At 42.3% G+C, this 18943-nt stretch overlaps 1 protein-coding gene and 1 long non-coding RNA gene across 7 annotated transcripts in view; one reads left to right on the forward strand and one right to left on the reverse strand.

Annotated features, from left to right (window-relative positions):
* The window catches only part of PRKAG2 (protein kinase AMP-activated non-catalytic subunit gamma 2), a 238371-nt gene that overhangs the window by 128823 nt on the left and 90605 nt on the right, over positions 1 to 18943 (forward strand). The window lies entirely within an intron of this gene.
* LOC132709512 (uncharacterized) overlaps positions 14344 to 18943 on the reverse strand; it is a 38823-nt gene continuing 34223 nt past the window's right edge. The window contains exons 4-5 of the long non-coding RNA XR_015734130.1: positions 18807 to 18923; positions 14344 to 18213 (exon numbers count right to left, since the gene is read on the reverse strand). This is a non-coding gene — a long non-coding RNA (uncharacterized LOC132709512). The remainder of the gene's footprint in view (positions 18214 to 18806; positions 18924 to 18943) is intronic.

Consider the following 18943-nt stretch of genomic DNA (forward strand, 5'->3'; position numbering starts at 1 on the left):
CATATTGTATCTTATCCTATAACTATTGTATTTTACCCAACTCTTATTTTACATTGTTTGTATAAGATTTTATTGGCAATATGTGTTTGCACCTTGTGTTTGCACCTTGCACCCTATAGCCTATAGGCTACTCAGAGCTATCATTTTAAACTATATTTTATTCCAATTTCATTTTAAATCTTATTTTATCCAATTCCATTTTAAATTTTTTATCAGGTTTTTATCAGGTTTTAGTAATAATTTGTGTCTGGAACTCTGCACTTCGATATGGCCCAAGGCTATTCAGTAAAGTAACCTTGAAAAGTGCATGCCGCATTTTCAGACTTGAGAAGAATGTGGTCGACTTGCAAAGATATAGTGATTCCTAGGTAATGCCTTCAATTTTTTCTCTTCAGATAAGCTTGGTCTGGAATATGGAGATCTAAAATTCACAGTTCATCTTAGGGTAGTAGATTTCACACGTGGTTGATTATCGTAGGTGTTTTGCATTGCTGAAGAAGTGTCAGATCTTAATGGTGGAGCACATGCTTTATAATTTTTGATAGAAGAAGGACTGTAGATGGTTTGAAGGAATTCCCTGCTGGAGATCCTAAGGAGACCATATTAAGCTGAGAGGACAGATAACTTGACTTCCTATCTTGCTAGCTATTTTGAAATTGGGTGACCTTGTTATTGATCGCTTTTTAAAGGGACATTGTAAGAGAGTGGCATATGCTTCCTATCTTGGTGGGTCTTCTGAGCAGATGGTCTTTCCTCCTTGTGTTCTCTTTGGGAATCTCCCCGTGGTTTTTTTTTTTTTTTTTTTTTGTAGCCCTGCCTTGACCCATAGTTTCTGGCTGGCTGCCCATCCATGACCTCTCTTAAATTATTTCAGGCAATTCCATCCTTCCGTTATGCAAGAGCCTTCACGCAACGCCATGTGGACTAACCGAGACCCCAACTTAATAGAAATATGTCTCTTGTCACTGGAAGGGACCCATCTGACTGTCCTCGGCACCACCATGTGGCCTGGAAGCACCATCTTGTTTTCAATTCATTTACTCCATTGCAAAATTGCACCAAGGCTTGGCTTTGTGTCTGCAAGCTGTCACTATAGCAACCCTACTCTTACTCAAGTTTTCTGGCTAAAAATAGATCACCTTGAACCCAGGGAAAGAAATCTAGGGAAATCTAAGGGGCCAGAGGATCTGGAAGGTGGTGGACAGGAGAGAGGGCAACTACAGTAACTGCAAAGTAGCTCAGCCTTTCTGACTCCGGGGTTCAGGGAGGAAAACTTGTCTGGGTTAAGGAATTAGACAATATCCTTTGGCACTTATGCTCCCCATATTGGCAGGGCAGGGAAATTCTCTTGATTTGTGACTCTGACTTGGTCTCTTTCAATTTGAGAGGATTGGAATTTGCTTTCAGGAGAGAAGAGGAGATAGATCACGATAGTGGGAGACGTCGTTTCCATTTCCTCGATCTTGAGGTTCCACAGATCTTGGGTTGATCTCTTTACAGTCTTAGTGGGTTTGGCCATTTCCATTCAGTTTCAGTGAGGAAAATTTGGAAGGGAATTGTGAGGGAGCAGAGAAAGTTCCGGGTGATGGAGAGACCAGTTGCAGAAATGAGCAACCTCACCAGTAAGGCTTTTTCCTCCCCACCCCGAGTAATAAAAATAAACTCAGAAACATCTCCAAAACAAAGTGGCAAGGAGACCTTGAGAACCATGAGAATAAGGCAGAAAAACAGAGGCCTCTTCTTTTGCAGAGGAAGAAAACTGAAATGCTGCAGGTCCCGCCGGGCAGTATTTGCTCTTCCTTTAAAAAGCTGCTTGAACTTTTTGAAAAGCCACACAGATGTTAAAGGATGTTCAGTGGGAAGCACACATATACTGCAGGTTCTGGAATTGTTCTGACTTCAGTGAAGCCACAGCTCCATCAGTGAAATAACTCTGACAAAACATGTAAAAATAAGTGTATGGATAGTCCTTGACTTACAGTCCTTTGTTTAGCAATCATTTGAACTTACAACAGCATTGAAAAAAGTGACTTAGGACCAATGGTGAAATCCTCCGTGGGTTGCCATTGGTTCGCTGCCCGTGCATGCGTGGTGGGCGCCAAATGCACACTGCACATGCGTGCATGCCCAGTGCGCACCAAACACACGCTTCACGTTAAGTGAATTTCGTTGTATGGGTATACTGTGTATATACGTACAATGACAATAAAATTATTATTATTATACACAAAATGACAATATACACACCAAATGAGATAATTATGCTGGATTTCATATCAATATTATTATTATTATTATTATTATTATTATTATTATTATTATTATTATTATTATTATTATTATTATTATTATTATTATTATACACAAAAATGACAGTATACACAGCAAACGAGATAACCATGCTGGGTTTTGTATCCCAAATCACTAGTTGAAACACTTCCCAAGTATTTAGGACTGTGTGATGTATCGGCGGATTATGTGAGCAGATCCCCGTAAAATGGCTTTCTGCAGCTGACCAATGGTAATCAGCCCCAATTGTTTTTAAGTGCTTGCCTAGTTCTTTAGGCACAGCCCCCAGTGTGCGAGTACCACTGAAATCACCTGCACTGGTTTATTCCAGAGTCTCTGCAGTTCGATTCTCAAGTCCTGATATCTGGTGACTTTTTCCAAGTTGTTTCTCATCGATTCTGTTGTTACCAGGTATGGCAATGTCGACGATCCACACGTTTTTCTTCTCCACAATCGTGATATCCGGGGTATTGTGTTCCAAAACTTTATCAGTCTGTATTTGGAAGTCCCACAGTAATTTTGCATGCTCATTTTCGACCACTTTTTCAGGCTTATGATCCCACCAGTTCTTTGCTACAGACAGATGGTAGTTGTGACACAAGTTCCACTGGACCATCTGAGCGACTGTGTTATGATGTTGTTTGTAGTCAGTCTGAGCTATTGTCTTGCAACCACTCAGTATATGATCAATGGTTTCATTCGCTTCTTTGCAGAGTCTGCATTTGGGGTCATCGGCAGATTTTTCTATTCTGGCTTTGATTACATTTGTTCTGATGGCTTGTTCCTGGGCTGCAAGAATCAGGCCTTCTGTTTCTTTCTTCAGTGTTCTGTTGGTCAGCCATAACCAGGTCTTTTCCCTATCTACTTTTCCTTGGATCTTCTCAAGGAACTGTCAATGCAGTGCTTTGTTACACCAGCTGTCAGCCCGAGTTTGCATCGAATTTGCAGTATTATTATTATTATTATTATTTATTGGTTAATCTTTAGAGAGATTCACAGCCTTTGAGGCTGGTTAATAGCTCAGCAGCTCGAGTCCTAACCAAGGACCTAGGAACTGTTAAGGTATTGTCGGAGGATGTAAGCTGTTCCGAGTAAGGTGGTTTTTTGTAGAGTCAAAATGTTCAAGTCCGGCAAATTTAGAATTTCTAAATAGCGGGGTAGCCCTTTGGGTATTGCTCCGAGGGCTCCAATTACAATTGGGACAACACACGATTTCTTTTTCCACAGTCGCTCAACTTCAATTTGTAAGTCCCGGTACTTTGTGATTTTTTCTTGCTGCTTATCTTCAATCCGTGCATCACCAGGTATTGCAATGTCAATGAACCATACTTTTTTCTTTTCAACTATAGTTATGTCAGGTGTGTTGTGGACCAAGTGCCTGTCAGTCTGAATCCTAAATGTCCCACAAGATCTTGAGTTTCTCATTCTCTAAAATTTTCTCAACCTGATGTTCCCAGTGGTTTTTGCTGTATTCAAATCCAAACTTCTGGCACAATTTCCAGTGAATGATCTTAGCAACACGGTCATGGCGTTGTAGGTAGTCAGTTTGTGAAATTTTGCTGCATCCACTGATCAGGTGGTCGATTATTATTATTATTATTATTATTATTATTATTATTATTATTATCATTATTAAAAAGAAGCCATTTGAAGGTAAGTAGAACAGCAGGGGGGGGGGACAGCAGGATTTCCTGCTTTCTAGTAAATATAAACTGCATGGCACAGCTCATTGTTGGAAATACCAGTTTGGATAAACCAATAGCTTTTTTCTACTACCGGCTCGCCCGAACCGGTGCGAACTGGTAGCATTTCACTCCTACTTAGGACCAGTCCTGATACTTATGATTGTCACAGCATCCATCTGGTCATGAGATCAAAATTTGGGTGCTTGGCAACTGGCATATATTGATGATGATTGAAGCATCCCAGGGTCATGTGATGGCAATTTGCGACCTTCCCAGCCAGCTTCGGACCAGCAATGGGGGAAGCTGGATTTTCTTAACAATTGTGTGATTCACTTAATAACTGCAATGATTTGCTTAACTTGTGGTGAAAATATTGTAAAGTCAGGCACTGCTCACTTAACAACTGCCTTGTTTATGCATGGAAATTCATATAGTGTTTTGCAATGGCTTTTGAAGGGTGGTGTGGGTTTTGGGGTTTTTTCAACTCTGTCTTCTTTAGATAGCTATTTGTAATCTAATGGGGAAAGGAGCACTCTGACCCCACTAAATTGGCTTTAGTCGCTCTTAGCTTTTTACCTAATGATCATTTGAAAAATCTAAATTTGGGGTGTCAAACTCACGTCATCACGGCGGTGTCACATGACATATCAGAACTATTTCCCTACCTTTGCTAAACTGGGCGTGGGCATGGCCAGTGCATGACATATCCGGCCCGCAGGCTGGGAGTTTGAAAGCCCTGATCTAAATGGTCAGCAGTGAACTTTTTGCCTGAAAACGGTTGTGCATATTTATTTATTTATTTAGCGTATGGCTGGTGACACACAATATTAAAACACTTCATTTTTACAGGTTAAAACAATTAAAACAGTTAAAAAAAGAGCAGTAAGAAAACCCTAAGAGGAAAAAAGAAAAAACATTTCAGAGTTTAATGTCGAGTTTGGAGATCCAGTCAGAAGCTGTCGTTGTTACGCAGAGGAAGTCCCTAAAATCTCCTAGATACCTTCTGTTAGAGCATTCCCTCACTATATGTTGGATAGTCTGTCGGGGGCTCCCGCAATCACATTGTGCTGAAGGTGTCTTTCCCCATTTATACAAGGAGTCGGCACACACCCCATGAGTCGTTCTAATTCTATGGTATGTCACCCATATGTGTCGGGGTAGATTAAATCCTGGAGGTATACTATTAGGATTAATATGCTCAGAAATACCTTGGGGGGAATAGCTACTCCACGCTTCCATCCACTTTTGTGTGGTGTTCTGATGATCGGCCAGCAGCTTAAGCGCTGTCAGGAGTGGTGGGTTTCTTGACTTTAATCGGCATCTTAAGAGATCAGGAATGTAGCCATGAATGGGTAGAGAGGAATTTAACAGGGTCTTACTATACTCCTGAATGAGAGCTTCTTGTCATGTAAGTGCGGGGGAAGTATGTGACTAAGAACTGGTAGCCAGTAACTAGGTGTAGATTTTATGCAGCCAGTAATTAGCCTCATCGTATGGTTGAGTTGAACATCAATAAGTCCTGTATATGAGCTGTTTATTCATACAGGTGTGCAGTATTCCACTGCAGAATAGCAAAGCCCGAGGGCTGCACATCGAAGAGTTGGGGCTGAAGCTCCCCAAGTTGTTCCACATAGTTTTTGTAGAATGTTATTTCTGCTGTTAACCTTTTGTGCATATATCTGAACGTTGTGCATATATCTGAATGTATGAAAAAATATCTTAACGTATGGCTTAAGAGTCCCAAGTATCATAGGCAGCTATAGAAAATAGAAAGGCTGAATATTTGCAGCCCGCCATTAATTTGGGGTGTTTTTTCTAGAAAGATGCTCCTCTCCTCCCCCAAGAGAAAAACTAAGAGGAGTAAAACTTTTTTGCGCCAATAAATCACAGTGGGAAAAACATGTTGGTGGGAGTATTAGGGTCTTAGATATCAAAGAAGGCTGGTGCATATCACATAGCCCTTTTCCATGCAAATCAGCCCTTTAATGGCTTGTCTGTTTAGTTAAACTGAGAGAGCTTTAATTTCGTTTTCACTCTAAACTGTCCCTGGCAGAAGAACATTACAGCTGCTGCCTTTGAACATAACAGCTTTGACCTTGAGAAAACTTCACTTTATCTGCAGAGTGATAATGAGGTGGTGGCAACAGAACAGATTAATTATTGTGGCACACGACTAGGGAGACGTTTTTTTTTAAAGTTGACTCAGTCAAAAAAAAAAAATGTTCCCCTTGTATCGAGATATTGTCTTACTTTTGCAAACTGAAATGGCCCTTTACATCCGTTCTCTTGCTAACATAAAACTCAGGAAACATAAAAGAGAAAATTAATTGTCTGCGGAAATTATATATAAGAGTAAAATCTTGCCCAATAAAGTTCATCGAATATGAACAGGCATTGTATTGAAGCAAAGAATCTGCTCTCATGAAATCTGTGTGGGCTTCTCTGTAGAATTGGAGTTTGATTTTACTACCATGATAGCACTTAAAAAAAAAAAAAGATCATCATCATGTGGGTACCGCTTAGCCTTATCCGCAGACTTTAGAGTGATTTATCCATTATTCTTTTAAGATCTAATCCAGTTTATTACTTGAGCCAAGGAATGCAGATACAACAATTACAGGTAGTCCTCAATTTACGACCACAATTGTCGAGTATAAAATTTCCATTGGTAAGCAAGCAGTTAAATGAGTTTTGCTCCATTGCATGATCTTTCTTGCCACGGTTGTTAAATGAATCATCGTCGTTCTTAAGTTGATAACACAGTTGTAAAGTGAATCTGGCTTTCCCATTAACTTTGCTGGTCAGAAGGTCACGATCAGTAGTGGGTTCCTTCCGGTTCCACCCGGTTCCGCCAAGCTGGTAGCGGTGACGATATGACGTCACCGAACCGGTTCTGCCCCCCCGCCTCCCCCGCGTTATTCTTACGTTTTATTTGGCCCCACCCCCAATCTATTGCTGCCTCCTGAGTCCCAGCTGATTGGCTAGAAGGAAAAAAACTGTTTAAACTCTTGCCCTGAGGCTTCAAAGGGCCGCCTACAGCTGATCAGTGTTAAAAGGCAGTGTGGTGGTAGACCGGTGCCTCCAAAAACAAATGAGTAGACCGCTGCCTGCAAAAATAAATGAGTAGACTGGTACAGTTCTGCAAGCAGTTAAAAGCCTGGTAGACCAGTACCTCTGCTAAATCCTAAAGAATTATCACATGACCCTCAAGCCACGCCCACAAAATAAGCCATGCCCATAGAACCGATAGTAAAAAATTTTACAACCCACCCCTGGTTTTGGGGGTTTTGACTTAACTGAGGGAAAACTTCAGTTTTCAGCTCTTCAGATTCAGGTTTTCCAGATGTGCCCAGTTTACCTATTCTAGTAAAGAGAACTTTGGAAAATGCTTGCTTCCGCGTCGTTGCTCGGAGTTGGGGTTTTCTGGAACGCTGACATCTGGCTTCCCCGTTAAGTTTGCATGTAATAAGGTCGCAAAAGATGATCACATGATCCTGGGACACTGCAACCATTATAAATATGAGTCAGTTGCCAAGTGTCTGAATTTTGATCACATGACCATAGAGAGGTTGCAGTGTTAAGTCACTTTTTTCAATGCCATTGTAACTTTGAATGATCACTAAATGAAACTTGGTTCTGTCAGCGGATCTGGGGAACCCGGAGTGGGATAGAGCCCATTAAATGATTAGTATGAATATGTGTGGTTGCCAGGGTAGGAGGGTGGAGGGTTATTATTTTTTAATTTCTTTTATATGGTGTTTTTATATCATTTTAATCAACCTTGAGTCGCCATGTGTGAGTAGGCAGCAATATAAACTTTCTAAATAAATAAATAAATAAGTTGAGGACTATCTGTATTCTATTTTTGGAGGCCATTTTTAGGTTACAGCACATTACCCAAGGCCAACTGCAATTCTCTTGGCTCATATTATAGATAATCCTCCAGTTAAGATCAGTCACTTAGAGACCATTTGAAGTTATGACTGATTTGAAGAAAGGGACTTTCAATTCAGATTCAAAGTTCTAACACTCTCTCTGCGTTGACGGCTGAACTTTGAGCGCTTGGTAAGACGGCCATCTTTAGAGTCGTTTGCAGCATCCGATGGCTATGTCACCAGTAGCTTTGCTGAAAACCAGCATGTCCGATTTGCTTAACAACTGCGGATTCACTTAGCAACCATGGTTTGTTTTATGTTTTATGTTTTATTAAATTTGTATACCGCCCTTCTCCCGAAGGACTCAGGGCGGTGAACAGGCACAGGATAAAATACAGGAATACAAAAGTTAGAAACAATTTAAAACCAAATTAAATAATTTAGCCCACGACAATTAAAATCCCAATAATTTAAAACAAATTAAAATTTCAGTTTAAAAATTTAAAAGAAAGGGGAGAAAAATTAGGCCAGGCCGGCTTGCTGGAATAAGAGGGTCTTAAGAGCATGGCGGAAAGTGCGCAGATCCGGGATCCTCCGTATGTCCGGGGGCAGCTCGTTCCAGATAGTGGGTGCCCCCACAGAGAAGGCCCTCCCCCTGGGGGCCACCAGTCGACACTGCTTGGCTGATGGCACCCGGAGGAGACCCTCTCTATGAGAGCGTACCGGCCGGTGGGAGGCTGTTTGTGGTAGTAGGCGGTCCCGTAAATAACCAGGTCCTAAGCCTGGTGGTAATTCTCTTAATGACCACCCCAAAAATGTCATAAAATGTTTTAATGACCGTCATGACAGGCTCCATTACAGTCGTATGTGGAGGATTATCTGCATATGATTTGATGACAGCTCAGCGAGGAGGCTTGCCTTTCAGCTGCGAGGTATTCAGCTGCAGAATTCCCGGTAACAATTATGCTGGTAAGGGAATTCTAGGAGTTGAAGTCTGCACATCTGGAGGAGGTTGCCCAGATTGGAGATGGTTGTTGGAGAGATTTGCCATCCTAGCTTCAAGCTGGCCTCCCTCAGGTGTTAATGCTTTCAGCCCCAGGTTGCAATCTTGTTCCTCTGCAGTGCCTAAGCCATTGGTTTCTGCCTTGCTCTCACAGCAAAGCAAAGACTCGGAGGCCAAGTCTCAGCTTGGTCTGGATCCAGGCAGCTTTTTGTCATGCATGGCATAATATTTATCCAAGCATGCCAAGTCACATGGCTTGGCAGCTGGACATACACCCTGGGCCCACTGACGTGGGTGCCTAGACACACCTCCCGGTCATGCTGCTGTATGCTGGTGACATCCAGAGAAAATCATGCTGATAGTAGCATCAGGCGTAAATGGCTCAGCTCTCTGCGGACCAGAAAAATTTGAATCAGATGACCCCCCCAAGGAAAGAAGCACAGAGAGGGAGGGAGGGAGGGCAGAAAATCACATGAGCACTTAAGAGAGGGCTGGAGAGAAATGCTACCTGCACTTCCATCATGATTCACCATTTTAGGTTGATTTTAATTCTGCTTTACAGCTTTGGAAGTTTAGGGCCATATTTGTTCAGTGTGGATCAGTGTCTCTCCTTCTCTTCGATTTGGCTGTTTGAAGCTTATTTCTCAAAGTTGTTATTTTGTACATAGGTTGCCAAAAGCAGCAGGAAATTCGAAGGCAGCATCTGCTTCCTTGTCATAAGAAGCTGGAAGCTTATGGTGTTTTTGCAACTATCTTGATTTGTTGCTTCTTTTTCTCAGCCCCCAAAGCATCTCTTGGTCTAGAGGAGGGGGGGCGGGTGGAGGAATTGATGGGTAGGCCCTCCAAAATGTTGATGATAAGACTTCCTTTCTTCCTCGTTACAGCTGGGATTGCTCATCCCAGAATAGCAGATCTATTCTCTTTTTGCCTCTCTCTTATTTACTCAGCCTGCCCTAACTTGCTGGGTTGTTCTGGGATCAGGAGAAAGATAGTAGGGAAAGGGGAATCAGATTAATTCTTCTGGAAGAGGACAGAATCAGAGGTGGTATTCAGCTGGTTCAGACTGGTTCATGCGAACCGGTAGTGGTGACCTGCGGGTACAATCCTGTCCTGTATCGCTGTGTTTTTGATGCCGCACGCATGTCCGGACGGCGCATGTGTGCAAATTGCCATGTTGTTTGATGTCACACGCATGCATGGATGGTGCACACTAGCGAATTGCTGTGTTTTGTGATGCCACACGCATGTTCAGATGGCGTGTGCGTGAGCAAAGCGAGCACGTGTGCGCGCTCACATTTCTGGTGCTGGGCGAACTGGTTGCTACAGTATGTGAAGCCCCCCTAGACAGAACTAAAAAGGAACTTACAGGTAGCTGTTGACTTACAATTACAATTGGGATCAGAATTTCTGTTGCTATGCAAGTCCATTGTTAAGTGAGTCGTACTTGATTTTACAACCTCTTTTGCAACAGTTGTTAAGGGATCACAGTGGTTAAGAGCGAATGGCACAGTGGTTAGAGTGCAGTACTGCAGCTACTTCAGCTGACTGCTAGTTCAGCAGATCAGCGGATCAAATCTCACCGGCTCAAGGTTGACTCAGCCTTCTATCCTTCCGAGGTGGGTAAAATGAAGACCCAGATTGTTGGGGGCAATATGCTATTTAGTATACTGTCTTTGGTGTAAGCTGCCCAGAGTCCTCGGAGAGTGGGCGGCATAGAAATACAATTAATTAATTAATTAATTAATTAATTAATCAATCAATCAATCAATCAATCAATTATGCAGTATTAAGCAAAACCAGCTTCCCCCATTGACTTTGCTTTTCAGAAGATAGCTGGGGAGGTCGCAAATGGTGATCACATGACCCTGGGATGCTGCAACTATCGTAAATACATGCCAGTTGCCAAGCACCCAAATCGTGCGCAGGTGACTGTGAGGATGCTGCATTGAAAGGATCAGTTTTAAGTTGTTATTTTTTTCAGTGTTGTAACTTCAAACAATCCCTAAATAAATGGTTGCAAGTAGAGGGCTACCTGTAATAAAACAATCTTAATACTCTGCTGCTTAACCAGGGTTTATTGAGTAAACACAAAGCATGACTATGTTACCACAACACGGGAAAGCAGTCTCAACCCAACAAACGAGCAGATATGGGCTGCAATGAAAGCTGCCTGGAGAGTTTTCAGGGTAACAGTACATTGTTCCATTTTATTCCACCTTTCAAATGCTTTTGAAAAAGGCCAAAGGACCTTGATATTTTACAGCAAGAGTGCCCAACCTTGGCAATTAGACTTGTGGACTTCAGTTCCCAGAATTGGCTGGGGAATTCTGGGAGTTGAAGTCCAAAAGTCTTAAAGTTGGACATCTCTGTTTTACAGTCTTAATCATATACCTAGGCATATGAAAGAGAAATTAGTGTACCTCATAATATCCAGCATAGAAACAGTTTTAGATGCTCAGTTTTAGCCAGTGAATCTTTGTGCCATTTCTGCTACATCGATACATGCAGATAAATGCTGACAATATTCTTATTGGAAATAGAAATCCATTTTTTGCATATCACAGTAGCCATGATTTGATTGGTTTGATTTTGGCTTAAAAGGCTCTGAAAACCAGATAACTGTGGTTTGTAAAGCATAGTTTCTAAACAAGTATGATGTAGGAATGCAACCAATTGTGTTGTCTTCAGTGGCAGCATACAAATAGTCCTTGACTTATAAAATGGTTTAGCAACCATTCGAAGTTACAGTGGCATTAAAAACAGGGAGTTATGATTCGTTCTTGCATTTATGACCATCACAGCATTCTCTGATCACATGATCAAAATATGTTCCCTCAGCAACTGGTATACATTTACATGTCCAGGGGTCATATGATCACTGTTTGAGACCCTTTTCCCACCATAACAGGGGCGTTTAAATAGACTTAATGACTGCCACATGTAAAAAATATATTAAAAACTTTCCCAAAATATTCCAATAAAGACCATTCAATAATATTATTATACTACTGATAGTTCTCCCTCAGCAACCATTCAAAATTACGACGGTGCTGAAGGAACGGATTACTTAAGACTGGTCCTCAAAGTTTGATAAAGCTTTCTGATAAGCAGTTTTGTGTAATGATTGGGAAAGATTGTTTTCAGTCAATAAAAAACTGCATTCATCATTCAACTGCATTCATGTTTATGGCTTTGTACGCCAGAAAAAAAACATGGCTTAGTGTGATTTATCAATCGCTTCTTTTGCAAATCCATGGTTTGTGGTCACCCAGATGCTGCCTGCTCCCAATTCTTTGCCTACATCTCTGCGTTCTTTTTATAGCCTTCTAATGGAGTACTTTGAGCTGGATGGGGCACCTCCTTAAAAGGAAGCAAAGAGGAAGAACCAGTGGCAGGGCGTAGATTTCCCCTGGCTGCAAGCAAGGCTGGCAAGCAGGTGTAAGTCCTGGCTGATTCCCGCCTGCCCTTGCTGACAGGCACATGTCTGTCACACTCGAGAGGCTGATACTGGGGTCCAGGCAAGGGTGGCGTCATCCAGTTGTGATTCTATAATTGCAGTGGCTGTGTGTGGCGTCGACGTGTATGGGTCAAAAATAAAACTGCAATAAAAGGGCCGTTTTGCTTGCTCTGGGCCTTTGTGCAAGGGGGAATAAATTCATAAACGCACATTTGTATGTGTTTCCCTCCCTCTGGACTGGCTTCCCCCGATTTACATCGGGGTTACACAGGTGTTACTTTAGCCATTTTTTTTCCAGCCACCACACAAATCTTATTTTTTGAGACCTCCACATCTTCAGCTATTTGGGGTAGGGATTAGTTAAGTGCCATTGTGTTGTTGTCGACTCTTAGAAACATAGAAATTTATGGCAGAAAAAGACTTAGGGTCCATCAAGTCTGCCCTTTCAGTTTGTTTTCTGTTTTCTTGTTTGTTTTTAAATTATAACCCTCAACTTAAAACCACATTGAGCTCAAAGTTCTGTTGCTAAGCGAGACAGTTGTTAAATCAGTTTTGCCCCATTTTATGACCTTTCTTGCCACAGTTGTTAAGTGATTCACTTAAAAATAAATAAGAATTTTGGGTTGCTTTCTCCTTGGTAGTATCTTGATTAGGCTGCTGTTTACTCTTTGATTGTTGTCTGAGTTGTAGTTCCTTAATTGGGATATTGTTTACTGCTTGATTGTGGGTCGGGCATTAATCCAAGAAGAAAACAACATTCCCACCAACACTAGCATAGGAAGGCACTTTATATAAACAGAGGGCAAATCCTGCTCCCTTCTCCCTGATGACATTCCCTAGTTGGGTAATGAAAAGTCTGCAAGAAAACTATCAAGCTCAGAGAGCACCAAGGACGCACAGACTGTTGTAGTTTAGCAAAGTATAGGACTGTGATGACGAACCTATGACACGCGTGCCACAGGTGGCATGTGTAACCATATCGGTAGGCACGCAAGTTCAGCTCTAGCTGATTTTCGGGCCCACCGGAAGTGGGCCCGAAATGACATTCCCCAGCCTCCAGAGACCATTTCCGGCCTCTGGAGGGTTTCTGGGGGGTGGGGGTGGGGAAGGCTGTTTTCACCCTCCCTAAGCTCCTAGAAAGGCTCTGGAGGCTGGGGAGGGAGAAAAACGGGCTACTGTGCCATCGTGTGCCAGGAGTGGGGGGGAACAGGGGGGGTCATGCGCGGGGGCGGGGCGCATAGAATTATGGGTGTCGGCACGCGTGTGCGCAACCCCTCACCTCCCGCTCCTGGCACGCGATGGCAAAAAGGTTAGCCATCACTGGTATAGGAATCTACTGTAACCAGCAAAACAGACTTTGAAAGTACAGATGTTCTTCCACTTCGTTTCCTTTGGCAGAATAGAACTGATTTTGGTTTAACACCTTTTCCTACTAACTGGATCTCACTTTCATTTTCACAGTGGTGTTGCATGCAGGAAGGAACTTGGCTGAATGGGTCCCAGTGCAATGCAAAATGAGGAACAATATCTATCAAAAAGTGGTCAGCAGGGTCATCGTCCCCCCCCCAAAAAAATCAAGATGGCAGCCATGGTTATGGTCACCATCTTGACTTTTTGGATTGGTCCTGCACGACTGAATTTTACATGATTCAGCAGCAGCGTGAACATCTGGTTCTTGTTATGCGTGCATGCAACACAGTGCCCAGTGTGGGGCGACCTTTGAAAACCCGCTCTGCAGAGTTAAGCAAAATAACCTTTATTTGCTTTGTCCACAGGAATCCAATGCCTGCTTGGCCTTTGTTCCCCTGCCTGTTTTAATCAGTAACCCTTCCCTGTGCTCGTTCTTCCCCTCCTTCTCACCTCCTTGGGGGAATGAGCCAACATTTTTCCTCCCCCCCCCTCGACCCCACTTCTCCCGCCAGCTGTTTTCATGCCTCCTGGGAGAGTTCAGTATTCGTTAACAGGCAGGATTTATTCTTTGCAGCTGTTTCTTTTACGCCGACCAGAAAGGAAAAAGTGGGAGTTGCCGAATTCAGGTCTGACCCAAGGAAACAAATCAAGCCCCTAATACAAGTAGTCCTTGACTTACAACAGTTCATTTAGTGACTGTTCAAATTTATAATGGCGCTGAAAAAAGTGACTTAATGACTGTTTTTCACACTTAACAATTGCAACATCCCTATGTCACGTGATCAAAATTAAGATGCTTTGCAACTGGTTCATATTTATGACGGTTGCAGTGTCCCAAGGTCACATGATCCCCTTTTGGGACCCTTTGACTAGTAAATTCAATGGGGAAGCCAGATTCACTTTACAACTGTGTTTACAATTGCAGTGATTCACTTAACAACTGTGGCAAAAGAAAGGTTCTAAAATGGGGCAAAATTCTCATAGCAAATATCTTGCTTTGCAACAAAACATTTGAGCTCAGTAGTGGCTGTAAGTCAAGGAATGTTTGTATACCTTGCAAAACCAGACTGTGTGCTGTTTTAATACAGCAGTTCCCAACGTTTTGGGCACCAGGGACTAGTTCCATGGAGGGCAGTTTTTTCACGGACTGAGAGTGTGAGAGGCATGGATTTGCACGCTGCCTGGATCCCACCTGTGGATGCATGGGGACTCCTGTTTTAATTGTATTACCTGTTTGGTAATACAAGTAATGGTTCAGGCTATTTCTAGGAAGAAAAGCTAGAGATGGTGGAACAAAATAATGATATTGCTTTAGAAAATAACTTTGGGACATATTATAATAGATGAAATTGTTTCTCAGCCTTGGCAACTTTGAAGATATGTGGACTTCAGTTCCCAGGATTCCTGGAGAATTGTCCGAGTTGAAGCCCATACATCTTAAAGTATCCGAGATTGGGAAGTGCTATTCTACACTCCCCTGGTCCCTTCCCCGTCCCTTCATCAGCATCCTTTTCCATTTTCCCACATAGGTTTCTTCTTCCTCATCTGTAGTTTAGCCTCTAGTTGACTCATTCTCAGGTTGGCGCCTGTTCAGCACCAACCACCAAGTCTGCTTACTGCAAATTGGATCCCATGCTGGAGAAATCCTTTCTTTAGCATTTTATTTTGCAGCCTGATCACCTTAGCCCAATACACCTGTTTCTCTAAATGTTATTTCTGCAGTGGCATTAAAACATTCTTTTTCCCACTTAATCTTGAGCGCAATGCAGATTTCTTGATACTGCATACCTTCTATTTCATTATGTTACAGTCTGTGGTGCAATCTGTGGGTCTTTGACAATGAACTCTTAAGCATTCCTCCTCCTGTTATTAATTACCTCTCTTGATGACCAGGAGCTCAATTCAACACTGTAGTTTAGTGTTTTGAGTGAAGCCAGCCAACTTATTAAGAAATTGTTGAGAACACCACTGTGAAATCTTAGGTTATGCAGTGTTGGAAGGGAATCGATAGCAGGCTCCCATGGTTTAATTAGGAGAAGACATTTCTAGTACATCCTTTTAGAATTGGGAAATTGGAAAATTTGGAAACTGAAGATTTATTGTGCTGAAAATACAGAATTAGCAAATAATAAGAATTGGAAGCGACCTTGGATGTTTTCTAATCCAGTCTCCTCCTCAAGCAGCAGACCTTATACCATTTCAGAAAAATGGTTGTCCAATCTCTGCTTAAAAACTTCCAGCGTTGGAGCATCCACAGCTTCTGAAGGCAAATCATTCCACTGATTAATTGTTCTTGCTGTTACTCTCCTCAGTTTTCCTGCATCGCTGCTCTGACATTCCTAGTGCTGGGTAATCTTCAGTCCTATTGGATCGACTGAGTGCCAATCAAACTTCCTCTATAGCCTGGTCACTCCCCCTTCATCTGCGCATGCCCAGTCTTTTCACTCAGTCGCTGGTGATCAGACTCTTTTCTCTTCAGCAAATAGCGACAGTTTGTCTTAAAATTGGGAGTTTTTTCTGTTAAATTAGGCGCTTTAATGTTCAGACTGTTTAACGTAACAGTTTCCATCTGTTGTTTCTTGTCCAACCTTCAAGTGCTTTGGAGAATAGATTCCTTTTTTGTGGCAGCCCCTTAAATATTGAAAGACTGCTATCCTGTCACCTCTAGTCCTTCTTTTCATTAAACTAGACCAGGGCTGTCAAACTCCAGGCCCGTGGGCCAGATGCGTCATGCGCTGGCCTCACCCACGCCTGGTTTAGTGAAGGGTCCCAATACGTCATGTGATGCCACCTTGACGATGCGAGTTTCACACCCCTGAACTAGACAAACCCAATTCACAGCTCACAAGTATTCACAGTTTATTTAGTTGTTTTATCTGCAGTTCTGAAATTTTAGAAGAAGAAACATTTGGAGTTCTTCCTTTACTTTTCCCACAGCTATATTAGCAGTCTTAGAGTATCAGGATAAACATTTCCCCAAAGACTATTTTAACGCTGGCTGGTGATCATCAAGGTGACATGATGTGTGTTTGGGCTGTACAGTTTCAGTTGCAGGTGTGAGCTTACATAGTGGAACTTTCCATCTTGAGCAAATCAGTTCTGATACTTAGCAAACTAGCTTCTTAGGGGAAAAAAATCAAGATGTTGTGTAATGCTTTGGATTCAAGGAAAAAAATATGCTACTCAGGAAACTGGATTGCAACCACCATGGTTGATGGCAACCCCTTAAAGCAGCTTACTTTATCTTGGGCTCATTTGGTGGCCTTCTTCAGCTGCCCCCTGGGAAAAGAGCCGGGGTGGGTTCTACATTTTTTTACTATTGGTTCTGTGGGCGTGGCTTATTTTGTGGGCATGGCTTGATGGTCATGTGACAATTATTTAGGATTTAGCAGAGGTACTGGTCTACCAGGCGTTTAACTGCTTGCAGAGCTGTACCGATTTTCCCATTTATTTTTTGCAGGCACTGTTCTACTCATGTATTTTTGCAGGCACTGGTCTACTCATTTGTTTTCTTTTACCACTGATCAGATGTAGGGCGGCCCTTTGAAGCCCCATGGCAAGAGTTTAAACAGGTTTTTTCCCTCTAGCCATCAGCCTGGGACTCAGGAGGCAGCAATAGATTGGGGGTGGGGCCAAATAAAAGGTAAGAATAACGCGGAGGGTGGGGGGAGTGCGGGGGGCGGGGGAGGCAGAACCGGTTCGGTGACGTCATATCGTCACTGCTACCGGCTCAGGAGAACCGAGCCGAACCGGGAGGAACCCACCACTGGAAAAGAGGTATTTAGGTGAAGAAGACACAGATAAGTGTGCTAGACTCCAGTGCTATACATGTCTTGGCCTTCAAATCCATAACTGTAAAATTTCTTCCCAATTAAAGACCCTGGGTTTTCTGGACAGAAAAGATACATGCTGATATGTTGTGGTGTCAACTAGAGATTGTTCCTCTTTTCAGGACATACAGGTACTCTTTGACTTACAAACACTCATTTAGTGACGGTTTGAAGTTAACAACAGCACTGATAAAGGGTTCTAAGAAGCAGTCCTTGCACTTAGGATGCTGCATTCCCAGTCACGTGCACTCAAAATATGAACGCATGCCAGCTAGCATGTATTTGCAAGGATTGCAATGTCCCAGTCAGGTGATCGCTCTTTGAGACTTTCCTATCTGGCTTCTGCCAAGGGATATCAATGGGAAAAGCCAGATTCATTGAGCAGCCTCATGATTCATATAACTACTGTGATGATTTGCTTAGCAACCAGGGCAAAAAGAGGTCATAAAATTGGGCACAACTCAATTTAACAACCATCTTGCTTAGCAATGGAAATTCTGGGTCTCGATTGTGGTTGTAAATCGAAGGCTTACAAGCGTGGGTTTTAGATTGACGTAACTTCTGCTTAATAAAGGCACCATCCATATCAAGTTGATATCGAAATGGAACACTCAGCTGTAGGATTTCAGTTCCCTTCCTCATGCCAGCAATGGGTGAGCCATTCCTAAGGAGAAGGAGTAGAGATCAGTATGACCGATGTTTATTGCATTCAGTTTCTCTTCCAAAGATACTTTGCGGATCAGCTTGTGCTGCTCTGTAGACGCCATGACATCGGTCATAAATGGAGCATGATGGACGATAGTTCAAATTGGATGGGTAAATAGAGCTATAGACATTCATAAATTGTAGACCTGCTTTGCAAGGGGGCAATCTATGTGTATGTTCTTCTGTTTTATGCACTCTTTTTTAGTTTACTTTTGTTCTGATTCCCCCCCCTTTTTTTTTTCTTTTGGAGTTTGTATTTTATCTTTGGAAATAAAAAATTTAAAAATATTAAAAAGAATAAATAAATGAAAAATGCTACATATAATGGCATTGCCAAATCTAGGTACTGTTTGCTTTTAAAACTGAAATTCAAATATATGTTTGTATATACACAAAATGTGGCTGGAAGGAAAAGTAGAAGGTGATCATGAGAGACAGAAATTGTTACTTCTCACTCAGATGTACCCCGAACCCTTGCCCTGACCCAACCTCATGACAGATTTTTCTGTCTGGGATCGTGAAAGACCCCCCCAGAAAGGACCCACCACTCACGTTGAGCCTTTTGTGCTGTTTTATAAGCATTCACAGTAGGTAGACCTTATTTCTTTGCTGGTCTCAGAAGGTGGGAAGTAGCCTTCTACATAATCTTCAGGGAAAATAAGGCTCTTTCTGGACAAAAGAAAAATAAA

This window comes from Pantherophis guttatus, chromosome 4, assembly GCF_059756535.1.
Source record: "Pantherophis guttatus breed Tessera chromosome 4, ASM5975653v1, whole genome shotgun sequence".
Classification (NCBI taxonomy): domain Eukaryota; kingdom Metazoa; phylum Chordata; class Lepidosauria; order Squamata; family Colubridae; genus Pantherophis; species Pantherophis guttatus.